This window comes from Daucus carota, chromosome 4, assembly GCF_001625215.2.
Source record: "Daucus carota subsp. sativus chromosome 4, DH1 v3.0, whole genome shotgun sequence".
Lineage (NCBI taxonomy): Eukaryota > Viridiplantae > Streptophyta > Magnoliopsida > Apiales > Apiaceae > Daucus > Daucus carota.
In genome coordinates this window covers 2795552-2819041 of record NC_030384.2, presented here as the reverse complement: position 1 = coordinate 2819041, position 23490 = coordinate 2795552, and the positions used below count along the sequence as shown (strand labels likewise).

General features: G+C 34.5%; 1 pseudogene; it reads right to left on the bottom strand.

Annotated features, from left to right (window-relative positions):
• The window catches only part of LOC135152113 (uncharacterized), a 178701-nt pseudogene that overhangs the window by 47179 nt on the left and 108032 nt on the right, over nucleotides 1-23490 (bottom strand).

Here is a 23490-nt window from a genome sequence, read left to right as displayed (position 1 = left end):
TAAACTAGTGGTAGATGGAAAATAGTGGGGACAAAAAATGTATGAAGTTTAAACTAGTGAGGACCTTAAGCATAGAAAAGGAGGTAAATGAATATTTTAGTCCAAACAATGAAATAGAAGATGACTAGTGCTTACCTTGAAATAGGGGGTGTTGAGGTTGTCCAAGTGATTTAGGGAATCACTATGATACTCTTCGAATACTACTTTATATCACATTCCCTATATTTGAGCTTAGAAACTCATTTAGTGAAGGTGCTGGACTTGCTATAAGAGTACTGGAAGAAAAGGAAAGTGAGAACTATTTAGTAACAACAGGTTAAGCCTATGGGAAAATTCAAAGAGGTCTCAGCTAGAAATCATCTTAAAATTAAAGGGGATTTTTGTCCTTCTTGCAAGGCGAAGAAGAAAGACCAAGACATGAATGCATAAACCCATGTCACTTTATGATCTCTCTAGAGAATGGGAACAACAATGTGGAGATAAGAGGCATGTTATATAGGTCAAAACCAGAGATGTCTCTAGACATAAAGACCCAACCAAGAAACATATAGAAGTTTATGTGCATCTTATTAAAGGTTTCCACAACATGAAAATTATATAACTTTAACAGCAGTGTGCTCATATTTGAATTCGTGTGCTCTACCCCCATCCCCCAATATGGAAAATTGTTTGCCTCTCCTCCTTGTTAAAGTTATAATCTTCATGTTGTGGAAACCTTTAATAAGATGCATAGAAACTTCTATATGTTCCTTTGTTGGGTCTAGTAGTACTCACAATGATGCAACCAGAATATCTATCCCCTTAATTATACCTTCAAAGTTATAATGCTCCTCTGTGTCTGCCTTGTAAAAAAATCATTCACAAATTTATTCCTAGGTTTTCTCTCAGCCTTGCCTATTTGTAATTCTTCCCCTTCTTAAGGATCTCATTCAAACAATTAATATATGAAGTCTTTACTAATTGTCTTTTTTAACATAGAAATTGTTGTTAAATCTACAAATTATATGCCTGTAATTAAACACCATTGGCTCTCATTTAGGGTTATTTCAGTTGTCTACAACACAATGTACCTGTGATGTGATTTGTCAAAGAACACAACACAAGCATTAGAAATACTAAATAACCATTATATTTCAATTTTCATATAAGAAATACTCTAATATAACTACAACTATTATAAACCACTACTAATCAACTCAAACATATTGGAAATCCACATATGCAATAATAAGCACCATGGATCTAACCTGATAGGAACAATACAAATACGTGACTGCTCCTCAATTTTTAGGCTTACTAGTGTACACTTTATAAAAATGGCAACCCTTGTAGCAATTTCATTTTTTTTACAAGATCATGATTTCTGTTGGAGTGTCTGTTTTTTTAGGGTTAAAACGCCAGCCCACCCTAGCTTATATTTTAAATAATATTTCTTGAATTTAATTTATATTATTTATGAATATATATCATTTATTTAATTAAAATTTTCTCATTAATTATATATTCTATCTTTTATTTAATAAAAATAGATCATAAGTACGCTATTTAATAAATATTTTTTTTTAATATACATCTTATTTGATTTTGAGATAATTTTACCACTTTTTTTTCACTTATTAGAAATAAATAATATACTAGAAGAGTATTTTTTATAATTTGAATCAAAATATTAAATCATACATTTATATAATTATTAAATATCACCATTTAAATAAATTTAGAATACTGGTTAATTACGTATTGTAATTTTCATTTAGTAAAGATCAAAAATAGATATGACATATTACATATAAGAAAGTATAGATTAAATTATAAAGATAAATAAATAATATATGAAATATTCAATACAGAATAATAGACCCTTAATACAGATAATACTTATATGTGTGTATATTATAGAAAGTCATAAGCACGATAAATTATGAATTAATTTAATAGAATTTAAAATTATAAAATACCCATTTACAAGAATTATATATTTGTATTTTAGAAATATAGTAAGCATGCCTTTTGTTTTGTATAAGTATTTGGATTTTCTTCTTTCAGGTAAGACAAAAAATTGAGAAAATAAACAAATGATATACATTGCAAATATATTAATTTATGTATAATGTGTAATTTGTTAAGTTTTTTTTACATACATACTCTGGTGGTGGAGACATAATCACAAATCCTCCTCCCTTTTCATTAGGAAGCATAATACACATATTTTGCATTAAAATATGATACTTTTAGCAGATTGATTATTTTATATATAGAATATTTATTATTTATATTTATTAAGTGAAAATATAATATAGAATTAATGAGTGTTTTAAATTTATTTAAATAAAGATATAAATATTTTTAAATGATATAAATTATATTTGAAAATTATAATGTAAAATTTATTAGTTCTAAAAACTATCATATAAAAGGACACATCAAAAACAATTATGGGATTCCTTGAAGAGAAAATATCAAGGGAATAAAAAAGTTCAGCGTGCCCAACTCCAAACACTCCGTGGAGTTTTTGAGATTCTGGAGATGAAAATTGGTAAATCAGTAAATGCGGGAGAAGATATGTTAGATGTGAATATTATTGAGAAATCTTACGCACTTTGACGGAGAATTTCAATTATATAGTTTGCTCCATAGAAGAGTCAAAGGATATAGATCACTGGATGAATTGTAGAGCTCATTGCTTGTACATGAGCAGAATATAGAAAGGTTAATAGTGAAGAACAGACACTTAAAGTTACAAGTGGTGAAATAATCGCGAAAAGACGACGTGGATATACTAGAGGGAGAGAGGAAGAGGACGCCGAGAAAGACAACCTTTCACTAAGGCCAACATCGAGTGCTCAAGTGTCACAAGTTTGGTCCCTTTCAGTATGAGTGCCCTAACTCAGATAAATTAAAATGTCAACTTTGCAGAGTTTGATTAAGAGATGGTACTCATGGCTCATGTTGAGATGGATGATTACACAAAAGAATGGATGTGGTTTTTGGACTACCGATGTAGAACCAGGAACCTTTCATTTGGATGTACTATTATTCATAAAAGATGTGTGAAACTCGATGTATAATAATTTTACTAATTTCGTCTAACGATAGAGTGATATTTTTTATATAATTTTTTAAATTAACTCATTTGAGTCAGTTTTGTAATCAGTGACCCACTTGATGCATTTGAACGTAAGTGACCTATTTGATAATAAATCCATTGTGTAAATATGATTGGGATGAAAGTTGTAACAAAAAATATAATGATAGTTTTAAGATGAATGTAACGTAATGGATAAAATAGTAATTTTAAAATTAAGTGTTCAACAAGGAGTAAAATGGAAATTTCCAATTAAATGTAAAACTAATATAAAAAGATAAGACGAGTGTTAGGCATCAATTAATCCCTAATTGAAAAACTAAAGACTAATCATTCGAAAAAAGGAGGTCGCTGGTGCTAGTCATAGTCTTACAAAGTCCTTCAATCTCGAAATCGTTGTTCCTTCATGGTAAGTACTCGATTCGCACTTCTTCTCTTTAGGGGATCTAGATTTGTATATTTTATTATATGTGCATCGTATCTGGTGTTGTATAAGTGCTTGATTCTCAATTCTCATTATTGGATCTAGATTTGTATACTTTAGTTATATATAGATCGCACCTGTTTTGGTATAATTATGAGATATTGTAGCCCGTCAATTTGATTTACGGTGCCAAAAAGCTTGAGAAGCTTGAGTTAGCAACTCTTATAGTAACAAGGATGATGAATTTATTTATTTGCCATTTATTTCAGCTTATGAAATTTATACATTAAATTATATAGCAATTTATCCAATTTTAGTATCTACTCACACAATCATATCTCACATATAATAGAAACCTTTAAATTAATAATTTGTAAAGAGATTGTCTCTTTAAATTGATAAAAACATTTTAGGCATAAGTCAAGATATATATTGACATTAAGCAATCCATGAATCAGAAATTTAAATTTTTAAAGTAAATTATAGTGTTTAATCTTGGCTCAACCCTTATATAAAGCGATCTTTATAATTATATACATACCTTTTTTTTTTGAAATAATTATATACATATCTTATACACTTTATGGATATGAATTGTTATGGAATATTAAAAAAATGAAGGTGAAATTCGTGTTTTTGACTGCTCTTGTTTGACGAAATTCAACGGTCTTTATGAGATGCCTAGTACCTTTAACTTGAATAAAAACGACCAATTCAAAAACATAGTTCAAGTTGTGCCGGGAAGATACCTATGTAGTAGTTTCTCAAGTCTTTGAAATAATAGAATAAAAATAGGTATTTCAGATAGAATAGAGTTAATCCTTCATCTTTATTTTAAGTATTAGATGCTTATGCATGAGTCTTGATAGTCATCTCTGAATATTTAGAATTTATATAGAACTCTACGGTTTTGAATTATTCTAATAGCTTCTTGATTGGGCTAGAAGTTACAAATATGGGCTTTGATGGAGGCCCGTGCCTTGATGTTTGACAACCCACTTATCTTAAGAGTCGATGTACATTGGGCTTTTATTAAGCTTGATTGATTAATTATAAAAAATAATAAATAAATTATAAAGCTAGCTCTTAATAAGTGGGTTTCTTCTCTTTTGGGCCTTTATTATTCATAATATTTTAGTGTCATATTTTAACCCATATCTTTTATCAACCAACTTTCGAGAAAACATTAAAAGTTTTCGTGAATATTAGTTCAAAAGTCACATATTTTTTGAAAATTTTGCAGTGCCCCCGGATGTTTTATGACATTCTTTGGTTTATTTTTCCTGACCTTATTTCGTAATAGGGCCAAAAAGAAATCATTTTTGGGTTATTTATTAATTTTCAAGATTTTTGTCGAATTAATTCTTATTTTTAGAATCATTTTATTGAACTCACAGTATTTTTGAAATCTCTAGATATAATTTTCATAATTATCTTTTAAATATTTCTTGTGGCATCGAGTATTTTGGAAATAATAAATATATATATATACACTCATGCATAAAATATTACTGATAACAACATAATTTTTTTTTCTAATTTGTAATAACTAAAATGAAACAACTAATAATTAAAAATCAAACTATCTTTCCTTTAATCCAAACTTCTCAACTTAAAATCTTTACTTCAGCAACTTCGGCATTTCTTCAAACTTCACTGCTGGCATCGCTCCCCATACAAATTTTGATGACGTATAAGAATGTGCTTACTATAACCGTGGAAGACAGGGTTCTTGGTCAATCTATAGATGACTTGTTATCAACGTAAATTATCACTGAACTTGGGCCAACATCAGTATCTGTATTAACAAATTTCTTAACCAAATTCCTTGGCACATGCAGCAGCTGTGGCTGTCATTATTCAGTTTCACAAGAAGATAAGGCAACACACTTCTGCTTTTGAGACACCCATGTTATCAAATTCTCGTTCATGTAGAAAGACAAGCTTTTGAAACTTGGAGTGTTACTATTTTAAATTTTCTGTGTCTTATTCCCAGCCATGATCGACACACTCGGCAACATCAACAACTCAAAACTTAGCTAGCGATTGAGGGTTCGAGTCACACGGGTTTGGAATACTATTTCATCCATTTCTGACAGGTTGCTGGGAGTGAACCTTATAGTGCTGGACAATGATGTATAATCTTTTTAACCTAAATCTATTTAACTTTATAATCGTTGAAATTGTTATAACCAAAGTATAAATATGATTTTTTTGAGTACTATCAATCCATGCTCATATACATTTGTTTCTATTTGTTTCGAGTACATAAAATTCCCATTCATGCCATTATTACCCCGGAAAAGTGGAACAACATGACTGAACCTGTGGTCGAAGGTCATGTCTATGAAATATCTGAATTTTTGGTTAGAGAGTCGAGAGTCAGTATAAGGCCCCTGTCGACAACTAAATGTATTGTATTCACACCTTCGACCGTTATGCATTCTGTCATGGCAGTTGAATATAATATCCCGGTGAATTACTTTCAGTTTACACCAATCCCAGCAAATTGAACAACTACATTATGTTAACACAAGAGATGATCACGGTGTGCATTGTATAGGTATACCGATTTGCTTCACTTTTTGTTTGACAGGTCACCAATTCGTGTTTAAAATTCTTAGTCTACTTCATCTAAAAAGTTTATGTACAAGCTAACATTTTTATGATACCTGTATGTCTTGATGAATTGCTGTAAATCCACAGATATAATCGGTGTGGTGGAGGATCCCGGTAATGTCTCCGACATACGTACTCGATTGGGTCAGAGGACGGTACACTCATTTACAATAACCGATGGTTTAGACTCCTGCAACATGAAAGTCTGGGAAGATCAGCAATCAAAGTTCCAATGTGTTGTTCAACCAGAATATGGACACCCGAGTTGTTGTGATATTGACATGCATGCGGTTTCAGCCTTTGTTACGTAAGGCACTGCATATTCAGCGTATACTTGGTCCACACAATTCACTGCAGCGATATACTTCTTAAGCAAGAACAGAAGTGCATAAAAGTCAAAAAGATATTGAGATGCAAATCGGAAACCATCCCCAGTTTTAATAGGGATAAACATTATGTTCTAGTTATACGAACATTAATCATGTCGGGACGTATGAATTCCAATCCATGCAGCGATATTTATAGGTGTAGAGAGACATGTGCGCTACTCTTTTCCATAATTAAATAATCTGGAAGAGACGGATTAAAAAAATTTGCAAGCTACTACATTCCATAAATAATCTGAAACAGAATCAGATTAATTTATGCCAAGATATATACCATATCAATTAATCTGAAACAAAAAAGTAGTTTTTATTTTTGATATTTTCTCTTTTTCCATAATTAAATAATCTGGAACAGAATCAGATTAAAAAAGTTGCAAACTACTATATTTTATAAATAATCTGAAACAGTATCAGATTAATTTATGCCAAGATATATACCATATCAATTAATCTGAAACAAAAAAAGTAGTTTTTATTTTTGATATTTTTCATCCAAAAATTCCGGAAAATTAGAAAAATAGAACGGAGCTATCTGAGAGGCGCCACCTACAGCCCCTCGCTTCTCCTTTATATAAGTATATTGATTGATGACTGATAGTAGCATCCATAATAAAATTATATTATAAAACTAATGAAATAAACAACCACTATATTTGGTCCAACTATTGTTGTTCCTTTTTGCATAAAAAATTAACGGATTAGTTAACTTATTCAGTGATACTATCTTAAAATAAAAATTATTGTGTTACTTATTTTATATATATTTTATTTGAATTTGTGTAATCTAATATTAGAAATTAAAATACTCAAATAAGTATTTATAAAACTAGAAACGAAATGTATGTACATGTGATGTATATTATATATAATAATATGTATAATTTATGGAGTGATCATAAATAAAAATTTGAGCATCTTTAAATTATGTGATGTTATGTAATTATTTTATTTAGGTGACCTTTGGCTTGTGGATGACTTTGTCCTTTAACTTGACTCTTGACCCTTCATTATACTTGTAACCTATTTTTCATGGCCTATATAAAGGCATTTTGTATTGCTTGAAAGGATATGAAAATTTTTCTCTATTCTTGATGTGTGGAAAATAATACCTTTAAATCGCAAGCGCACGATCTCGTTATAGTAATATATGATTCGTTCACAGAGATTAAAATTATTTTCAAAATCCTTTACTATTAAGCTAGGCGGATTAGAACAATTAATTAGTGGAGGGGTTTTTTTTAAATTAAATCTAAGACTTTGAAAGGAATTTAAGGAAAACTCGGCGTAAGTATTTTAATTAAAACAAAAACTTAATTCTACCGACAAAATTACAATTCGATTAATACAATAAATAAAGTAACGTCAAAGAAAATACAGCAAAACTCGATTAACCAGCCAAACAAAAGTAAACTCAAACCAAAAACTAAAACAAAGCAGACCCTGGCAATGATTTGAAGGATAAATTAAACAGAAATCCACTGAACAACAGCTCGACTCGGAACTATGTATCAACACACAGCCACCCGGTTGCCATGACTCAGTGCTCACTCACTACAACTCAGCTGTACTACGACTTAAAACAGAACTCAAAGCAACATAAACAGACTCTAGGCAACAACGCAGCAAATCCAAAACAAACCCAGCAGACACGAACTGGAATATACACAACTCAGTACCAAAAACTAAACAGAGCAGAGACCACAGGAAATCGACACAGCAGTGAGACCCAGCAAACATATAAAACGCAGCGGTACTCGACTAAAACAGCAGCCGGAAGGAGTGAAAAGGATTCAAAAATGACTCGGTACTGTAGCCACAAACTCGACAAAACCCAGCTGAAAAAAACGGAACAAACTCTACTAAAACTCACTAAACTCAGAACAAACCCGGCTACAATGAGTCGAAGAAACAGAGCACAACTCAGCGAAGCACAACTAAAACACAGCAAAACTACTAGAAATCAGCCAACAACCAACAAAACTAAGCCAAGAAACACAGGACTGCAGCAACTCGGAAAGCACGACTCTTGCGACTCGGAGTCAAACAGAAAACGCAGCACAGCTCGATTCAAATCAAGATTACAGCAGCAACTCGAAAACTGACTCTGGACTCAGCTACACTACCCAACAAATCAAACTCAGCAACTCAAACATGGCAGACTCGGCATAAATTAAACTCAGAACTCGACGCAAGAACTACGACTCGGTAACAGCCACACTAGCTCAACCCAGTGGTGACTCGCTAGCGACTCAACAGTACAAAGCAAAGAAAAGAAATAAGGCTGACTCAGTTTAAACAAGGATATGCAGAACCCAGCTAGCGACTGACACGGAGATAAACAAATCAACAAAAGCAAATTAACTCATCAATCAGAGCAGCAGACAATCGACATTAAAATAAACAAAGGGTTTGGCTGGGGTTTTAAAACGAAAACGGAGGTGGGGGTTTTGTTAAAAGAAAACAGGGGAGATGATTTCAACAGGGGTTTCCAGATTTAGTTTTAAAAACTAAATGAAGAAAAGGTAGAGTAATAAACAGAGTAACGCTTTTAACATATATTTTTTTATATTTATTGGCATACTACTTAGCAATTTAAGCAATAAAACCAAGAACAAGAAAATTTGGGGTTTTAGTTATAAACCCTAACGCAAATTGATTTTGTGCTAGGATTTTAATCACTTCCCGAAAATAAATCTATAATTAATCAACTATTAACTAGGCTCCTTTCAATCCACAAGTAATTTTGAGTCTCATGTGGTTAGAGATAGATTTCATAGCCTAGGAGTAAAAGTAAAGAGCAAGATTTAAGAACAAAAATGAATAACAAAGATGAATACTTGTATTGATATAAAAGTGATTACAAATTTAGAGTGCTACTACTAGATCTACTACACAGAAGAGAGGCTACTAAAAATAGAAAATCCTAGGTAGGTTGAAACATGATGGGGAGATGTGTATTTATAGGGGGAAATTAGGGTAGAGGGGGGGTGTAGGTGTCCCATCTAGATGCTTCCTTGAGAATATTCCCCTATGATCCTTTTCTTCCCATCTTTTTCTCCTTTTTGCTTTATTCTTTTATTTCTTCAAGCTTTTGCAATTTTCCTGAAAAAGAGACAAATAAACAAATAAATAAGTGAGAACAAGCAATAATTAGGTACTTAAAAATATGAAAAATTTGCACTTATCAAACTTCCCCATACCTATATTTTGCTCGTCCTCGAGTAAAATCAAAAGAAAAGAAAATAAATAAGTGAGAACAAGCAATAATTAGGTACTTAAAAATATGAAAAATATGCACTTATCAAACTTCCCCATACCTATATTTTGCTCGTCCTCGAGTAAAATCAAAAGAAAAGAAAATAAACTATGAAAACTAGATGCGATTCCTAGGCTCCTTTTCGTAGGCGTGACGGGTGATTTTAAGTTCACCAACCCGTTAAACTCGTAGACGATCTCTACAAGAGGAGTTTTGTCTGCTAAGGGTTTACAGAAGATATACCCATAAAATCTGTGAGACATTCTAGCAAGTGTCTACTCGACTCTACTCTAATTTCGCCGGTGTTAACAAAAAGCGTTTTTAAGGAAAATACGACTCAAAGACTCTTTTACTAATAATCAAGATACAGTTGTCTCTAATCTACTTGAATCAACACAAAAATTTACTCGAAATCCAAGGTGTGTAATGAATTTAAGGCCTTTGATGGATCCTAATTGTCTAAGAACATTTTCTCTTTTTCAACCAATTTTGAACTGACCCAATCTCTATCGAAACAAATATCTAGCCAAACTTCACAAACCCTTAGTCTTTTTTTTTCTCTTTTTTTTTTCTTTTTTTGCATTGACTTTATTTTGTCCGTTTTCTTAGGCAAACAATGTTACCCATGTAGCGAGCTTTAGGTCAGTGACTCCCAAACCAAACGGTCTTAGGGCACTAGGTTTTGAAATCCCCCGATGGACTTAATAACTCGAGTAACAAAGGCCACAAAACGAGACTAGCCAATCTACTTTTGCCCATTTATCTAAAGATTTTATCTATAAAGAACAATGGGTATTGAAGTAGTTATCCTTTTCATTTTCTATCTCTTTTTTTTTTCTCTTTTTCTCTTTTTTTTATTCGCAAAGGCTCGATTCGACATTGTTTCAACATGTGGGTTCTCTCTCAGGTATCGAATAATATCACTAGACAATCTCTCCATCAAAGGTCTTGTGCAAATGTGTGTGCCATCTTGGAATTACGAGTACAAATCGGTCGATACAAGCTTCAAAAAGACAACCCTACTCAACTACGTTCAAATTATCTAAAAGACACTACATAAATATACTTTTATGAAAACATGCTAACACCAACTACTCCTAAAGTTCAAGTGTGACAAAGACAACTTAGCTAAAACATCTCTATTTTCGGATTTTTTCTATTTTTCATTTTTTAGGGTTTTTCATTTTTTAAGAATTACACTAAAGCCCTCCCCATACCTAAATCATGCATTGTCCTCAATGTATGCAAAAGAGAGAATTGAAATGTAAGAGTAATAAAGGAAAAATACCTGAATAGGAGATGAAGGGATTTTTATTAACTACTGAAGCAACTTACATGATCAAGGGTCGATGAGGTGGATGACCTCTTCCTCCGAATCAACGGGCAATTCTAAAAATGGTTTAAGGCGTTGACCATTAACTTTAAAAATATTACCATTTTTAAGATCCTGAATTTCAACAGCACCATGAGGAAACACAACTTGAACAATGTAAGGACCATCCCATCTAGAACGCAACTTTCCGGAAAACAAATGAAGCCTAGAATTGTAGAGAAGAACTTTTTGGCCGGGAGAAAAGGATTTTCTCAAAATAGTTTTATCATGGAAGGCCTTGGTTCTCTCTTTGTAAATTTTAGCATTTTTATAGGCATCATTCCTAAGCTCGTCCAACTCGGTCAATTGTAACTTCTGATGACTACCGGCGGTGGGTAAGTCGAAGTTCAATTCTCTAATGGCCCATATGGCCCTATGCTCTAACTCAACCGGCAAATGGCAAGCTTTACCATACACGAGTCTATAAGGAGACATTCCTAAGACGGTCTTAAAGGCGGTCCGATAGGCCCATAAGGCATCCATCAACTTGGTTGACCAATACTTCCTATTCGAATTGACCGTCTTTTCTAAGATTTGCTTAATTTGCCGGTTCGAAACCTCTACTTGGCCACTAGTTTGAGGATGATAAGGGGTAGCCAACCTATGAGTGATGGAGTACTTCTTAAGAAGTGACTCGAATTGACGGTTCTTGAAATGCGTCCCTTGGTCACTAATGATAGCCCTAGGTGTGCCAAATCGAGAAAGATATTCTCTTTAAGGAATCGAAGGACAACTTTATTGTCATTGGACCGGGTCGGGATGGCTTCTACCCACTTAGAAACATAATCTACCGCTAGAAGAATGTAGAGGTGGCCAAACGAACTAGGAAAAGGACCCATGAGATCTATGCCCCACACATCAAAAAGCTCTATAACAAGGATTGGGCTCATAGGCATCATGTTTCTCCTAGTGATTCTTCCTAGATGTTGACACCTACTACATGCGGAACAATACTCGGCGGCATCCTTAAACAAACTAGGCCAATAAAAACCGCATTGGAGGATTTTAGCGGCGGTCTTCTTTGCACTAAAATGACCTCCACATGCTTGATCGTGACAAAATGAGAGGATGCTATGAAACTCACTATTTGGGACACACCTCCTAATGATTTGATCGGGACAATGTTTAAAGAGATATGGGTCGTCCCAAAAGAAATGTTTCACTTGAGAAAAGAACTTGGCTTTATCATTCTTGGACCATGTCGAGGGAATGTCACTGGTTGCTAAGTAATTGACAATGTCCGCGAACCAAGGGAGAGTGGAAATCGAGAGAAGGTGTTCGTCGAAAAATGACTCGCTTAAGGGCAAGTCGTTAGTGGATTCAATCACTAATCGAGAGAGATGATCGGCGACGACATTCTCACAACCTTTCTTATCCCTAATCTCTAAGTCAAACTCTTGGAGTAACAATACCCATCTAATCAATCGGGCTTTTGAGTCTTTTTTAGAGAAAAGGTACTTGAGAGCGGCATGGTCGGTGTAAATAATGATTTTGGACCCGATAAGATAAGAGCGAAACTTTTCTAAGGCAAAGACTACGGCTAGAAGTTCCTTCTCGGTGGTAGAGTAATTGAGTTGGGCATCATTTAAGGTCTTACTAGCATAGTAAATGACGTGAGGCCTCTTATCTATTCGTTGTCCTAAAACCGCTCCTATGGCATAATCGGATGCGTCACACATAAGCTCAAAAGGTTGACTCCAATCGGGAGACTTCATGATCGGGGCCGAAGTCAATTCTCTCTTAAGGTCTTCGAAGGCATGAACACACTCGCTTGTGAACTCGAATTTGACATCCTTAGTTAGAAGGTTGGTCAAAGGTCGGGCCTTATTGCTAAAATCCTGGATGAATCTACGATAAAATCCCGCATGTCCAAGGAAGAAGCGAATTTCCTTAACGGACTTGGGGGGTGGGAGATTAGCAATTAGGTCAACCTTTGTCTTGTCTACTTCAATCCTTTTTTCAGAAATTTTGTGTCCTAAAACGATTCCCTCCTTAACCATAAAATGACATTTCTCTGAATTTAGCACTAAATCCGTTTCCTCACATCTTTTCAAAACTAAGTCTAGATTGTTAAGGCATTGGTGAAAAGATGGGCCAAAGATGGAAAAGTCATCTATGAAGACTTCTAGAAAGTCACCTATCATTTCCGAGAAGATGCTAGTCATGCACCTTTGGAACGTGGACGGGCCCGTAGTTACGCCGAAAGCTAGACGTCTATAAGCGAAGGTTCCAAAAGGGCAAGTGAAGGTGGTCTTTTCTTGGTCCTCGGGTGCGATTGGGATTTGAAAATATCCCGAGTAACCGTCTAAGAAGCAATAAAACGCATGACCCGCTAACCTCACTAGCATTTGATCGATAAAAGGCAAAGGAAAATGGTCTTTCCTAGTGACGGCATTGAGCTTCCTAAAGTCTATGCACATTCTCCAACCGGATTGGACGCGGGTTGGAACTTGCTCATTGTTCTCATTGGTCACCAAAGTAATGCCCGACTTCTTAGGCACAACATGTACGGGACTCACCCACTTACTATCAGAAATGGTATAGATGATCCCATTGTCTAAGCACTTAAGAATTTCTTTCTTAACTACCTCCATCATGGGAGGATTCAACCTCCTTTGAGGTTCTATCACGGGCTTTGCATCTTCTACCAAATGAATCCTATGTTGGACAATCGCCGGGCTAATTCCTTTAATGTCCGAGATGCTCCACCCTATCGCTCCCTTATGCTTTCTAAGGATTCCTAAAAGTTCTTTCTCTTGTGACATAGTCAAATTAGAGGCAATGATAACGGGATAGGACTCGTTAGGGCCTATAAAAGCATACTTAAGAGTGTCGGGAAGAGGTTTGAGTTCTAATTCCGGCGGTTGTGACTCAACGATTTTATTTGGTGAAGGCAAATGCTTGGGTTCAACATCACGCTCTTGACTTGTTGTAGGAATAGTGGATTCTAACATTTGGTTGACCTCATGTGTGTAGTCGGAAACATCCCAATCCTCTCCAAAATGTTTTAAGCAAAATTCAAGGGCATCTTTAGGATTCATGAGATCTTGATCAACTATTTCATCAATTAGATTGACGTCCATAGGTTGATCATAGAAATCATCGGATTGTTTCCCTACATGAAATATGTTGAGGTCGATTGTCATGTTTCCAAATGTTAGCTTCATTAAGCCATTCCTACAATTAATCAACGCGTTGGATGTAGCTAAAAAGGGTGGTCGTCCTAAGATGATGGGAATTTGATTCTTCGGATTCTTAACCGGCTCCGTCTCTAGGACGACAAAATCTACGGGAAAACAATGTCACCTACTTTAATTAGCACGTCTTCGATCATTCCCTTAGGAATTTTCACGGATCGATCGGCTAATTGAAGTGTGACATTAGTTTGTCGGAGCTCCCCTAAACCTAAAGCTTGGTAGACAGAATATGGAAGGAGATTAACACTAGCCCCTAAATCAAGTAACGCTTTATCCACAAAAGTTTCTCCTATGACACATGAAATTGTAGGACAACCGGGGTCCTTGTATTTCACGGGGATTTGGTTTGAGAGAATCGAACTAATGTGAGATGTAAGGAAAGCTTTCTTAGGGACATGATTGGTTCTCTTATGGGTACATAACTCCTTAAGACACTTAGCATATGAAGGAATTTGTTGAATTGCATCTAAAAGGGGTATGTTGACCTTGACTTGCTTAAACACTTCCAAAATCTTCTCCATTTGAGCCGATTGCTTCGGTGAAATAAGTCTTTGTGGGTAAGGGACTCTCGGTGTATAGACCACTTCACTTTGCAACTCGGGTTCCGGGTTTGGATCACTCGACTCCTCACGGGCTTTTGAACACTCGGGTTTGTCATGATTAATGGTAGTAATGGGTGGACTCGAATCCCTTTATTACCAAGGTTCTCACCAACGTGGGTATCTATTTGCTTACCCGACCTAAGAGAAATGACCGCATGCACATTATCCGGGGGTCTTTGATTAAGTGGAAATTTTGGGTTCGGCTCCGGTTGACTTGGGAATTTTTCTTTTCTCGCTCACACAACGTGCTTGCTAATTGACTCAATTGGGACTCTAACTTAGAGACGGCTTGCACATTAGAATGCAAAAGTTGCCTATCTTGGGTTAAAGTTTGCATGAAAGTTTGCTGGGATTGAGTCAAATTAGTTTGCGATTTCACTAAGGCCTCTTTGCTTTTTTCTAAGGAATTGAGTCTCTTATCCGAATCATTAAAACCGGGAGGATTCAAAGGAGCTTGACTCAGGTTTTGATAATTCGTAAAAGAATTGGGATTGGGCCTAGGAAAATTAGGTTGTGGGGCTTGAAAATTTTGCCCTTGGTTCCACGAAAAATTCGGATGATTCTTCCACCCGGGGTTGTACGTTGGTGCAAAAGGGTCATTTCTAGGCTTAGGTTGAAACATCGCGTACGTTCACTTGCTCAAACTCGTGGGATTGTTGGATCTCGGGATGGAGAGCATTATAGTTCGGGAACATAGGCAAAGATGAAGGGCCACTATGAGACTCTAAAGCTTCGAGTCTCTTAGTAAGGGTTGCTAATTTGGCATCGGTTGCCACATTGTTTCCTATCGAATGCAAACCCCTAGAGCTAGACGACTCGATCGACTTTTTAGGTTCCCTAGTAGACTCCCATAACATTGTTTTTCGGCTAAGTCCTCGAAAAATTCCCACCCTTGGTCCTCATCTTTCTCCATGAATTTTCCTTGGCACATAGACTCTAATAACGCGGTGGTTTGACTATCTAAGGCCTCGTACACAATCTTACAAAGTCTCCATTTCTCTATTCCATGGTGGGGGCATTGTGATAGAAGATTTTTAAAACGATCAAAGAATTTCAAAAAGACTCGTTTTCCCTTTGATGGAATTGATTTATTTCATTTGTAATTCAAGTCGTTTTATGGTTTGGAAAATACTTTTTAAGAAACATTACCAGAAACCACTACAAGTGGAAATAGAATGATATTCTCTCTCTCTCTCTCTCTCTCTCTCTCGCTCTCTCTCTCTCTCTCTCTTATTTTTCTAGTAAATCAAGGAGAAGTGAGGTAAAAATATTGTTAATCAAATAGAAGTGAGGTAAAAATATTGTATTGTAATCATTGCCCCTTATTTGTAATATTTTCAGAGCAATTAAGTTAATAGTCTATAATAATGATGCATAGTTGTATCAACTTATCTTGTTTTTGACAACTTTAGCTCGAGCGGGAGGAAGACTCTTATTGATAGCCTATATCAAGAGGATTCTAAGAAATCTGTTATAGATCGGGCAGAAAAAGTGCTTCAAAGCATACCAGTTCAATATCCTAAATTTTCAAAACCGATGGTTCAATCTAATATTTCCAACAGTTTTTGGTTGGCATGCATCTCATACTCTCCTAGTAAAACTATTTGCTTATTGGTTTTGTAGACAAAGTCATTATTATAAAATTAAAAATTTTCTTTTGTATTTATATCGAATATAGATATTATTAGTCGACTTCTGTAATTTGTACATGTCAAGTGAAGATGCTAAAGCTGTCATGGTTGATGAAGCTGGCCAAGAGAGAGACACAACATATCTAGCAAAACACCATGGTCTGAGTGCTGGTTGGAAAAGGTTTGCAAGGGAGCATGAGCTTGTGAGAGGAGAAATATTGGTATTTCATATGATCACACATTACATATTCAAGGTATTGTTTTTCTCATTTAGATACTTTGTTTGTACATGTTGAAGTTCCACCCTTAATATAATTCGATCGTGCATTTACTCATGCGTAACGGTTGACATATGTAAGAGTGGAACAAAGTATCTAAATGAGAAAAAAAATATCTTTAATATGTATGGTGCGGTCATCTGAAAGACCAATACATCTCTTTTCACGAGCTCATGCTCCGTCGCAAACCTTTTCCAACCAGCACTCAGACCATGGTGTTTTGCTAGATATGTCGTGTCCCTCTCTTGGCCAACTTCATCCACCAAGACGACTTTAACATTTTCACTCGGCATGCACAAATTACCAAAGTCGGCTGGTAATATATATATTCGAAATAAATACAAAAGAAATTTTTTAATTTAATAATGGCGACTTTGTCTACAAAACTAATAAACAAATACTTTTAAGGGGAGAGTATGAGATGCATACCAACCAAAAATTGTTGGAAACATTGGAGTGAACTATTGGTTTTGAAAATTTAGGATATTGAAGGGGTATGCTTTGAAGCACTTTTTCTGCCCGATCTATAACTTTCTTCGAATCCTCGTCTTGATATAAGCCATTAATAAGAGTTCGCTTCTGGCTCGAGCTAAATTTGTCAAAAACAAGATAAGTTTATAGAACTATGAATCATTATTGAAGACTATTAGCTTAATTGCTTTTAGAATATTACAAATAAGGGGCAATAATTACAATAGAAAATTATTACCTCACTTCTCCTTGAACAACTTAATTGCCCTGCTAGTGAACACAAGACAACTTTACTATTTAGTTTAGTTTAATTAAATAACAAAATTATGTATGAATGGACTGCAGTTTTCGGCAAAATGTTCACTATCAAATTCCTAATGGCACTTCATCAAATTATACTGTCATTATAATTTTACATTAATTTTGAAATAAGAATATATATTATTAAATAAGTTATTGAGAGGAACAAAATTGAACTTTCTACCAGTATAAGGACAATTGTGTGGAACGACCGACTTACCAGCCTTGATCATTAGCCGTTGCTAGAGAAGCGAGCGAGCTCCTGGAGAAGAAAATCAATATATCACTTATGGAGAGTGTTATCAATTGTCTTGAGTACCAATTTGGCACAAAATATTAGTCATATAAATAGTTTTGTAAAGTAATATGACGTTTAGCGGTCATGAATTGATAAATAAGAAACAGAATGATATTCTCTCCCTCTCTCTCTCTCTTATTTTTCTAGTAAATAGAGGAGAAGTGAGGTAAAAATATTGTTAATCAAATAGAAGTGAGGTAAAAATATTGTAATGTAATCATTGCCCCTTATTTGTAATATTTTCAGAGCAATTAAGTTAATAGTCTATAATAATGATGCATAGTTGTATCAACTTATCTTGTTTTTGACAACTTTAGCTCGAGCGGGAGGAAGACTTTTATTGATAGCCTATACCAAGACGAGGATTCTAAGAAATCTGTTATAGATCGGGCAGAAAAAGTGCTTCAAAGCATACCAGTTCAATATCCTAAATTTTCAAAACCGAAGGTTCAATCTAATATTTCCAACAGTTTTTGGTTGGTATGCATCTCATACTCTCCTAGTAAAACTATTTGCTTATTGGTTTTGTAGACAAAGTCATTATTATTGAATTAAAAATTTTCTTTTGTATTTATATCGAATATAGATATTATTAGTCGACTTCTGTAATTTGTACATGCCAAGTGAAGATGCTAAAGCTGTCTTGGTTGATGAAGCTGGCCAAGAGAGAGACACAACATATCTAGCAAAACTAATAAACAAATACTTTTAAGGGGAGAGTATGAGATGCATACCAACCAAAAATTGTTGGAAACATTGGAGTGAACTATTGGTTTTAAAAATTTAGGACATTGAACGGGTATGCTTTGAAGCACTTTTTCTGCCCGATCTATAACTTTCTTCGAATCCTCGTCTTGATATAAGCCATTAATAAGAGTTCGCTTATGGCTCGAGCTAAATTTGTCAAAAACAAGATAAGTTGATAGAACTATGAATCATTATTGAAGACTATTAGCTTAATTGCATTTAGAATATTACAAATAAGGTGCAATAATTACAATAGAATATTATTACCTCACTTCTCCTTGAACAACTTAATTGCCCTGCTAGTGAACACAAGACAACTTTACTATTTAGTTTAGTTTAATTAAATAACAAAATTATGTATGAATGGACTGCAGTTTTCGGCAAAATGTTCACTATCAAATTCCTAATGGCACTTCATCAAATTATACTGTCATTATAATTTTACATTAATTTTGAAATAAGAATATATATTATTAAATAAGTTATTGAGAGGAACAAAATTGAACTTTCTACCAGTATAAGGACCATTGTGTGGAACGACCGACTTACCAGCCTTGATCGTTAGATGTTGCTACAGAAGCGAGCGAGCTCCTGGAGAAGAAAATCAATATATCACATATGGAGAGTCTTATCAATTGTCATGAGTACCAATTTGGCACAAAATATTACTCATATAAATAGTTTTGTAAAGTAATATGACGTTTAGCGGTCATGAATTGATAAATAAGAAACAGAATGATATTGTCTCTCCCTCTCTCTCTCTTATTTTTCTAGTAAATCAAGGAGAAGTGAGGTAAAAATATTGTTAATCAAATAGAAGTGAGGTAAAAATATTGTATTGTAATCATTGCCCCTTATTTGTAATATTTTCAGAGCAATTAAGTTAATAGTCTATAATAATGATGCATAGTTGTATCAACTTATCTTGTTTTTGACAACTTTAGCTCGAGCGGGAGGAAGACTCTTATTGATAGCCTATATCAAGAGGATTCTAAGAAATCTGTTATAGATCGGGCAGAAAAAGTGCTTCAAAGCATACCAGTTCAATATCCTAAATTTTCAAAACCGATGGTTCAATCCAATATTTCCAACAGTTTTTGGTTGGCATGCATCTCATACTCTCCTAGTAAAACTATTTGCTTATTGGTTTTGTAGACAAAGTCATTATTATTGAATTAAAAATTTTCTTTTGTATTTATATCGAATATAGATATTATTAGTCGACTTCTGTAATTTGTACATGCCAAGTGAAGATGCTAAAGCTGTCTTGGTTGATGAAGCTGGCCAAGAGAGAGACACAACATATCTTGCAAAACACCATGGTCTGAGTGCTCGTTGGAAAAGGTTTGCAAGGGAGCATGAGCTTGTGAGAGGAGATATATTGGTATTTCATATGATCACACATTACATATTCAAGGTATTGTTTTTCTCATTTAGATACTTTGTTTGTACATGTTGAAGTTCCACCCTTAATATAATTCGATCGTGCATTTACTCATGCGTAACTGTTGACATATGTAAGGGTGGAACAAAGTATCTAAATGAGAAAAAAATATCTTGAATATGTATGGTGCGGTCATCTGAAAGACCAATACATCTCTTTTCACCAGCTCATGCTCCGTCGCAAACCTTTTCCAACCAGCACTCAGACCATGGTGTTTTGCTAGATACGTCATGTCCCTCTCTTGGCCAACTTCATCCACCAAGACGACTTTAACATTTTCACTCGGCATGCACAAATTACCAAAGTCGGCTGGTAATATCTATATTCGAAAAAGATACAAAAGAAATTTTTTAATTTAATAATGGCGACTTTGTCTACAAAACTAATAAACAAATACTTTTAAGGGGAGAGTATGAGATGCATACCAACCAAAAATTGTTGGAAACATTGGAGTGAACTATTGGTTTTGAAAATGTAGGATATTGAACGGGTATGCTTTGAAGCACTTTTTCTGCCCGATCTATAACTTTCTTCGAATCCTCGTCTTGATATAAGCCATTAATAAGAGTTCGCTTATGGCTCGAGCTAAATTTGTCAAAAACAAGATAAGTTGATAGAACTATGAATCATTATTGAAGACTATTAGCTTAATTGCTTTTAGAATATTACAAATGAGGGGCAATAATTATAATAGAAAATTATTACCTCACTTCTCCTTGAACAACTTAATTGCCCTGCTAGTGAACACAAGACAACTTTACTATTTAGTTTAGTTTAATTAAATAACAAAATTATGTATGAATGGATTGCAGTTTTCGGCAAAATGTTCACTATCAAATTCCTAATGGCACTTCATCAAATTATACTGTCATTATAATTTTACATTAATTTTGAAATAAGAATATATATTATTAAATAAGTTATTGAGAGGAACAAAATTGAACTTTCTACCAGTATAAGGACCATTGTGTGGAACGACCGACTTACCAGCCTTGATCGTTAGCCGTTGCTACAGAAGCGAGCGAGCTCCTGGAGAAGAAAATCAATATATCACTTATGGAGAGTGTTATCAATTGTCTTGAGTACCAATTTGGCACAAAATATTAGTCATATAAATAGTTTTGTAAAGTAATATGACGTTTAGCGGTCATGAATTGATAAATAAGAAACAGAATGATATTCTCTCCCTCTCTCTCTCTTATTTTTCTAGTAAATAGAGGAGAAGTGAGGTAAAAATATTGTTAATCAAATATAAGTGAGGTAAAAATATTGTATTGTAATCATTGCCCCTTATTTGTAATATTTTCAGAGCAATTAAGTTAATAGTCTATAATAATGATGCATAGTTGTATCAACTTATCTTGTTTTTGACAACTTTAGCTCGAGCGGGAGGAAGACTTTTATTGATAGCCTATACCAAGACGAGGATTCTAAGAAATCTGTTATAGATCGGGCAGAAAAAGTGCTTCAAAGCATACCAGTTCAATATCCTAAATTTTCAAAACCGAAGGTTCAATCTAATATTTCCAACAGTTTTTGGTTGGTATGCATCTCATACTCTCCTAGTAAAATGATAGAATATATATTTATATATATTTTAGATGATAATAATTCTCATTGTAGTTATATTTTGCATTTAATTGGACATATATTAATTATAGTTTAATATCTTATTGCAGGGAGCAAGGAATTCTAAATTGGAGAGGATTTGGAGCAAATTAGAAGAAAATTCGCAACTATTGGGCTACCCGCATTCGGAATATTGTTTGGGCCATATCTTGAGTTCTAGAAGTCGGATTTGGGCGATTCAACAGCCCACACGAAGATAATTTAATTTTCTATCATTCTAGATGGGTCCAGATGTCAAAAGCCTACTGAAACAGCCCAGAAACAGGGGAGAAAGTCAACTGCGAATTTTGACCTTTGGGAAACCTATTCAGTTTCAGAATTTCCTTGTATATTCTTTTTTAGAATAAAAACACTTTTGTATTAGGTATCATTAGATAGAGAATTACATACGTGCTATTGAGGAGAGCCACGGAGAAGAAGAGAAAGGATCGACACTTTGTATCGTATTCTATTCTTTTTATGATTCTTACGTGTTTTACTATGACTATGATTGGCTAAACCTCTATTGTTGGAGGCTGTTTTGAAGCCCTAAACTTTATGACAATGATATTTTGATTTTCCGAGATATGTTATTGATTGCACTTATATATACGTCAATGCTTATAGATATTCTTGAATTAACTGTGGTATGTGGACATCCAATTCAGTTATGTGATTGATATATCTGTAAAGTCAATTAATCTTTCTATGTGGTCCATGGGATTAATTGTATCAGTGTGTAATCTGTTTAGCCTTTCTATGTGGTCCATGGGGTTATGCGGATAGCAGAGCTTGTTTCTATGTGGGCCATGGCAAGTTCTCTATAAGTGTCTTTCAGAACATATCATAAGGGTTTCAGAGTATGTCATGGGTTTAGTGGTGGATTAATATGCTTTCCAACATGCTTCTTTAATTGTTAAAAACACATTTGCTTTAGTTTCATAATTAGTTTAATTAATAGATAAAACAAAATCCAATCGTTATGTCTTTGCAAAATATAAGTTAAGTGAGCCCTTGATTCCTGGCGTAGAACGATACTCTTACTTTCACTGCATTATATACGACATAAAAGGGTTTAAATTGAGTCACATCAATTTTTGGCGCCGCGCCGCCGGGGATTGAAATTCACTTTACTTGTGTTTTGTGTTAATTTTTGTCGTTGTGGTTTAAACGGTTTGTGTTTTCAGGTACATGGTTAAAACCCGTACATCTGAAGAACCCCTTGAACCGTTTGAAGACAATCCTGAGAAGCTCTTTCGTAAGAAGAGTGAGACCGAAAAAGATCAATTTGATAAGGAAAGTGAAGGGAAGCTCATTGTAGTCGATATGGCTATAGTACCTACACTTCGTGATGATGTTGCTGTCTCGGTTGCTAATATTGGCCATTCATGTATGGTCTATCCCAATCCTGCTGTGGGGAAAAGCAACAGTTTTGAAATCAAGCAGAATTTGCTCATGAGGCTACCAGTCTTCCATGATCTTCCAACTGAGGAACCTAATCAACATCTCTCTAGGTTCGTGACTATTGTGGAAAGCATGGGACCTGACATGGCAGACCCTCAAATTCTAAAGATGAAGGCTTTTCCATTCTCTCTTGATGGATCAGCTCTTGACTGGCTAGAAGAATTGCCAGTGGGGTATATTACTTCTTGGGAGAAACTGGCCCAGGAATTCTTGCAGAAATTCTATCCGGCAACTCGAGTCATGAACATGAGAAGCCAAATAGCTGGAATTCATCAAAATGCCACTGAAACTTATGCTGAATATTATGC